At 33.2% G+C, this 7,633-nt stretch overlaps 1 long non-coding RNA gene across 3 annotated transcripts in view; it reads left to right on the top strand.

The window, feature by feature from the left end:
- Positions 1-6,947, top strand: part of LOC109827881 — an 18,970-nt gene extending 12,023 nt beyond the window's left edge. The window contains exons 3-5 of one of the 3 annotated variants that reach the window (XR_002243531.1): positions 1,326-1,371; positions 3,427-6,078; positions 6,237-6,947. This is a non-coding gene — a long non-coding RNA (uncharacterized LOC109827881). Of the gene's footprint in view, positions 1-1,325; positions 1,372-3,426 lie in introns of all 3 variants that reach the window. The other 2 variants (XR_002243530.1, XR_002243529.1) reach the window with 2 other exon arrangements.
- Positions 6,948-7,633: the final 686 nt, after the last annotated feature.

Below are 7,633 nucleotides of genomic sequence, written 5' to 3'. Positions count from 1 at the left end.
AAAAGATCCAAAATCTAACCGCAACTGGGTTTCTGAAAAATCCAATGTCGGTCGACTGGGCCTTGGGCGGCGGTCGATCGGCCAGAGTATTTTCAGATGTGCATGTTTTAAACTTGATTCTTTCACATATATGAATTTGTTCGATCTCAAATCACTTGTTATCATACTCGTACACCATTTAATGATATTTACCACAAGAAATATGCACTTATCACAATTAATCACATATTATCTCAAATTTGCAGGGTTTTACAAGACATGACTTAGATATGGTACTTAACATATCTATAGTCAATGGATACAGGTAAAAATATGCCTCGGAAGGAAAATTCATATACATATCTGCTAAAATCAGATACAAATACAAATATTCATGCAGACATAAATGCGGATATCCATGCGGATACGAAATGGATTGAGAAAATGAAAAAAATGATATAAGAGAGTTCATTTACTACATTCGCTATATCTGAAAAGCTAAAATTAGATCTCTTGATTGTTAAATTAACCTCAAAACCGTCAATCTAAGGAGTTAAAACTATTGAAAGTCCACGTGCAACATGTAATTTGGATGTTTCTGTTTTGGATTTGGGTATTTGACTACATATCTCTGTATCTATAACAATATTTTATCGGATAAAGATATTTAGTAACCATGCTCATATGCTAACAGATGCGGATATAGATAAAATTATTTTTTCCCCGCTACTAAACAGTATATCAATGTGAGTTTCATTAGATTGATATCAAGGTAGTACTATACAATTTGCAATAATGATTCTAAGAAAATAGAATTGTTTCTGAAGACTCGTTATAACTTAAAGGAATCCTTACTGCTCAACGCGTGTCGAAGAATTCCGCCCTGCAAATGTTATTATTGCTCAAACATGATTGTTTACTTATAAGATACCACTGTTTACTGAAAAAAGTTACTATAGACTATATGTATATTTTTTGATTAAGTGAGGAATTCCATTAAGACCATTTCTCATGTTAAGAGTTTGGAAAATGGATGCAAACATTCTAACATGTCTAAATTAATTTATTAGATCACTGCTGCTTTTATAAGAAATCCCGCACATGATTGTTTTACTCAAAGTTTAGGTGGTAGTTTACTTTTATTTATTTATTTATTTTGGGTTACCATTGTTCTTTGGTTAAGAGATTTCAAGCAATCTCACTTCTCTCTAGTTTTCTTATATACACTTTGGACTATGGTCATTTCTCCAATTATTTCAAAGTTAATTACCAAAGATTCAACCTGAACTATTATCTATTTACTGAGAAATTTTGCATGAAATGATAACTTTTCTGATTTCTTCCAGGTTTTGGCCTTCCAGTGCTATTTAACAAGACTCTTAGCTTAATGAGGTAAACTATATGTCTAAAATTTTCTTGTTATCAGCTTTATTATTTTGCTAGAGCCTGTTTGTATGTTGTCTTCCATATATTGGCAGTCCATAAATATCACTTTCAACTTTAACTGAGCATCTTGTGAGAAGGCATATGGTTATTTATTTTTAATTTTAAGACAGGATTGTTATAAGGCAGCCTTACTTAGGCATATTTATTGGTTTAAGAAGATATTGATGGTTACTTTCTAATATTGATCTGTCAGATTGCTGTTAGATCCTCCAAATCTTCTAAATATTTTGGAATCAGGCACCCTACTTAGCAGCAACTGGAATGGGAGGGGAATATTCCATTAACTTTAACTTTTGGGATCGATTGAAACTTATACACCTTACATTATAACCCCAAACCCATTACCCATCTAAAACCTTATTCGCTTACACAAACTCAGTTTTATTATAACAAAAAGCCATCATTTAAAAGTCATCTTCTCGAACTGTAATCTCATTCCCCAAATCCATTTTTTGCAATGGCTAATTCTTATTGGTTGTACAAAGCCCCCTTGATTCTCCTCTAGCAAGCCCTCTCTAATCAATATTTTATCCTAATATGTCAGAAACTCTCTAATGGAGTATTTGCATTCAAATTCATCCTCCATGGAGTTTCTGGTAGTGGAGCTAACATGAAGCGTATTTATAGTCTGCAACATAGGAGTTGGAGTTGCTAGGGAAACAAAGATGGAGAGGGCAAAAGTCCAGTTTGGAGGGGAAGTTAAGAAGTGAGGGTATTTTGGTAACTAACATCCATGTTTAAGCATTAACCTAACCATGGTTAAGAGATCGGATGGTTTTCTTAGTAGAGAGACTAATTTCGAACTACTTAGACGATATGAGGGACCTAATAGCAATTTCAATGATTGATGAATGGAAAGGAGTGCTCCAGGATAACGAAATCCTCAGGATGAGCATATTTGGGAAGTTGGATGCGCCACAAAGCAAAGGAGTGCTCCAGGCAATGGTCTATAGACACTTGGTTATGATTCAAAAATAGAAATAAATACAAGTTCTATTTATATGTTGAGGATCAAGTTAAAAATAGAGTTATGACAATAGATTTGGTGAATGCAAAAGCTAGATCAAAATGTTGATGAATGGATCTGTATAGGTAGGGGAACTTTGGGCATATTCAGTTACAAGTCCCTTTGATTTCAAAGGAATGAAATGATTCTGATAGAGGTTGCTCTCACTTTATTGTACTGATAATGTTTTGGTGGATCATTTTCCCATGTGGGACTAATGTTGGGGCATCACATTACAAACATGTACATATAAAAAACCTGGCTTATAAGCTACTTTGACCAGAAAATAAGCTCCGCCAAGTACTCTATAATGCTTCAATTTGGGTCAGTCATTTTCACACAAGTAAGTTGATCACATAATCTACTTCTTAAACACTTATCCAATATTCAACGTAGTGTAAGATTTACTTAAAAAAAAAAAAAGAAAGTACTGAGATGTCTGGTATGATCAAAGGTTTTATTTCCACTTGATGTTTCTTTAGGCTCCCAAAATCTGGTGTGTGACCTTTAATTTGTTTGAGGTTTTATGGTTAGTTATGGCTTTGATCGCGCAAGTTCTCACCACTTTGCTATTTAACCAGGCTTCAATGGCTGTTTTATTTGTATAGATAATTTGCTGTTATGATCACCACTTTGTGACCGTACGTGGGTTTTCTTTCTCTGTTTCTTTCTCTGTTTCGTTATTCTTCACATTCCTTGAAGAGTTTGGCTTAATTAGGAAAGTTAATGGTCATGAATGAGATAGTTTGTCACTGAAGTAATGGTGGTAAAAAAAATATAAATTGAAATAATTTACGTGCAATATCAAAATGGTTATGTTCTAATCAAGTTATTAGGTTGTTATCGCAGATAGTGCTCATTCATATGTTTATCTTTCAAATTGACGTCAACAAATTAATTCCCTTAATTATATAACACATTAGATAGCTATTTTTGTTTCGAATACTTGCATGAATGCACTTCTAACATGATTTTTTATTTTGATGTCAATTTAGGGAAAAAGAACGGTACCAATGATTTTCTTGTAGATTATGCAATTGTTGCCTCAAGCTTGCTGCCTCCCTCTGCCAGAACTAGTGAGTAAATAGCACATGCTTTAATGAAAGTAATATCCAAAGTAAAAATGTTTTTTGTTTTGAGATGAGTTATACAGTACTATAGAGCACTCAATGAGACCCTTGAGTACTCTTGAAGCGTAGTTGGATGAATTTTTACGCGAAAACATCAAGCAGCTGATTTCTAATGGCTGCTGACTTGCCATATTATTCGTAGAGGACCAATGAAGAATAGTCCCAGACTATTTCATTAGAAAGAGTTCAATAGATCATTATCTAAAACAGAGGACGGAATCGTAATCTCCCACATACTCTGATCTCTAACAGGTAAGGGACAGTTAATACAATTGATCTCTCATGCAACATGTTCCACGTTGTGCCTGAGTCTAGCTACATGTACGTCAAAGTCCACATCCTTATCTTCGCAGATTGATTTGACACGTGTGTACTATTTGTGTATTTAAACATTTATTCATTCATCCTAGTTAAGAAAATGAGGTAATTTCATAAGGAATTTATTTATCTGAAGTTGAAAACTTATGAAAATAACATTTTCTTGACCTCAAATAACAATCAACATGAGCTAATTATTTTTTGACGTTAGTTATATGGTAAAGAGCATATCGTTGCCATTGCATTTTTAAGAATCAGCATGTACTATTTTTGCATTAGTTATATGGATTACATTTAGTTATATGGTAAAGAGCACTTGGTTGGCCCATTGCGTGTTTAGGAATCAGCATGCACTATTTTTATGTTAGTTACATGGTAACGAGCATGAGGTCTTGAGGGAAGTTTCTGAGAAATGATAACTAATTCTTTCTAAAAACTATCGTGTAATTCGTTTATTCTAATTAACTAATACCATGAATTTTCTGGTTTAAACTACCATTATGACTTTGTTCGGTTAAGCAGTCATCTGACTTGCACGTGATATCTTCTTGACAAAACTGTGCCCAATGCTTGATGATCTTTGGGTAAGATATAGTTAACTTCCTTACTCTTTATATTTTTATTTAGTATTATGGAGATAGCCTTCAATATCTTAGTCTTAAGCTTTTTTATCACATTGTAATATTACAGTTTTATATAGTATTATGGACATAGCCTTCAATATCTTAGTCTTAGGCTTTTTTATCACATTGTAATATTACATCATGAAAACAAATAAAAGTACGACACTGCTTATTTAAGACTATAATATATTGATCTTTAACTGTGGATCATATAGTGAGCTCCATCTAAAAACTAATTTGTGGCATTTTAAACTTATTGTCTTACTGGTTAGAAGGGAATTACTCTTGGAGATAGTTCAGCATCTCATATGATTAGTTTAGAATTATTGTTTTCTAATGAAATTTCAGTTTTAGCATTCCCTGTCTGGTTGCATGCACAGGTCCATTGCAGGTTTTTCAGCTGAAATCTCGAACTGGTCAAAATGCTGTGTACAGGTAGAAATAACTAACAGATACTTATCAATAGGCATGATGTAGCACTGAGCTTCAGATTCCTTTTAATTTAATCATTTCTCACTGTTTACTAGTGATCTGTGTGCTTACAAGTTTATTGGCTAATATGATATGATTAATCTAGAATAGTGGTGCCACAAATATCTAAATGCATCATTAGTGAGCTTCCATTTACATCCATACTTTTTGGCTAGAAATGCTTTGCATGCTGTTTAACTAACAGGTTACATATACATTGTATTCTTCTCTTTTTTCTTTTCTTATTTTTTTTCTTCCAGAAAGGTTCTCTACAATATTTACATCAACCAGACAAAACAAACAACCTGCTACTTCAACGAATTTCCAATAAAGTAATATCTGTTAATATTATTATATGGAGAAACACTTCTATACTTCTACTTTATTAATTTTTTTTTCTTTCGTCGGTATTTGTTCTAGTTCTTCGTCCTAATTTCTCTGACATTAAGTTTCTTCATGACTTTTTCCAAATATCTCTTAGTGAAGGGTTCTAATTTCAAATTTTCCATGTAAATTTTCGTTATTGCCAATAAAGGTTAACTCTAAAATTGCTCTTCTACCTTTTGCTGGTTCAACTCTAATGGAAGTTCATTTCATATCCTGAAAATGCCCTTTTTGGCCTAGTTTCAGATGGAATGAAATCAGTCCATGAATCAATATAAATTTGGTTCTGTCTTACCCAAGTTCCTTCACCTTTCAATAGATCACATTCAATTATTTGCAAATAGAGCTTACGAACTATAAAAGTAGTCTTTTATTTCTTCCGTTGTCCTATATGTTTTTAGCGTTGGAGAGTTTTATGACAAGATGGTCTACCTTTGTGCAAATGATCTAACACAAGAAACGTGTGATTGAGTAATCCTTTATTCAACAATTAGCACTAAATATATCCACTTGAGTAGTTGGTTAAGCTTTTGTGCAAGTATTGTGACAAATAACTTGGTGTGGTTGAGTAATGCTATATTCAACAATTAGCACAAAGGTGTGGTTAAGCTTTTGTCAGTGTGTGATATACACACTTAGCTTTACACCGAATTCTTTCACTCCTGAAGTTGGTGAACAATTAGTAGTAACTATACCCACTTCATGGAGATAAATATCAATTGTGAGCAACTTCACTTATGAAATTTGAATTGAACTATAGTTATATTCAAGAAATATGAGAAATTGGAATAATTTCAGAGATTGAACTAGTAGTTGTGTTATATCTATCTTCGAAGTATTTACTATGATCAATCTAATTACACCCTTTTACATGTGCAGTACAAAATACAATAAATTGTAAACTAATCCAGTTTAATTCAAAAGGATCCACTTCCAGGAAAGGTAATTTTCCAGTCATAAAACAGAAAGAAATATTACTAAATGTTCTAATATTATAATGTTTTTCAATGTAATAGTATCTACAAGGAACATAACTAACTACATAAGTTTATTACCATATAAAAATAGAGAAATTAATTTCACACCAATGACAAATTATGCTGTGAAGATTCAACAACCTATGATAAATCCATTGCAAAGTAATAGTGGATTCCAACTCTTCATGCGCCATTCCATGATTGCTAAGAACTTTTTTTTTCGTCCTTTGCAGGCTAGTGGGAGTCAATCAATAGACTGTACAAGTTCATCTTAAGGATCTGTTTATACAATTACCGATACAATGATTCTAAGGACAGCAAAGATTCAATCTACTGATTTATAGTCGAAAATAGCAGTCTCTTCTTAATTTCTTCCACTTATAACTTCCACTTTCGTATTTCTCCGTACTTTCTACAGCCTGTTCAAATATGAAATTATACATTGTATAATACTTGCACCAAGGTCAGCCTTCAGTGGCGTTGCAAGTGCGGATGATATGATCATTGTAATTTAGCCTCTCACTAACTGTTGAAAGTCTGTCTTAGTATAGATGTACATGTACCTTTTCAACAGATAGAGATTATTAAGTTCTACTGTGGTTATTTTGTATAAGTACTTCGAGAAATGTTATCATTTTGTTTGATAACAGTAACCCTGATCTTGAAACAGAATTTCGTCAGATTATTTTAGCAATATTGTTTTAAGGGTAATAGTTTTAAACATGATCATTATTGTTTTGTATTTATCTTGTTGTTACTAGTACAAAAATGCAGGTGTTGAGTGAGATCAAAACAAAACATCCATAATTCATCGAATATTTTATGAAAGCTTATATCTTCATTGTTTCAGTTTGCTGTTGTGGTTGGCTCACCTAGAGGTGAATGGTTATTTCTTCTTCCTCCTCTTCTGCTGTAACAGCAACATCATATGAAATAGATGAACCTCTAAGAGTGCTAGCTCTAAAGCCTCTTGCTTCAGAAACCTGTGGGCAAAAGATCTTGTGCTCAAGCTAAATTATTCTCGGATGCGGAAAAAAAACGTAATTTTCAAGCACCCTGACTCTGAACTTTACAGGTTTTGCATGAAATCCGGCTGAATTTCGAAAGTCCACTCATGGTAAAAAATCTTTTCAAAGTTTACTACATAGGAAATCATATGGGGCCAAAATCCATGGCGAATCGAATCTTAGGGAGCATACTATCCTGTTGGGCAAAAACAACCCCGTGTCGTGGAACCAAACCAAACGCCGATCAAAGAGGGCCAAAACCAACCAATGTTAATGCACAAACAAAACACCA

This window comes from Asparagus officinalis, unplaced genomic scaffold (assembly GCF_001876935.1).
Source record: "Asparagus officinalis unplaced genomic scaffold, Aspof.V1 AsparagusV1_Un494, whole genome shotgun sequence".
NCBI classification, from domain to species: domain Eukaryota; kingdom Viridiplantae; phylum Streptophyta; class Magnoliopsida; order Asparagales; family Asparagaceae; genus Asparagus; species Asparagus officinalis.
Note: the sequence above shows the minus strand (reverse complement) of the source record. Positions and strands in the feature narration are given on the sequence as shown.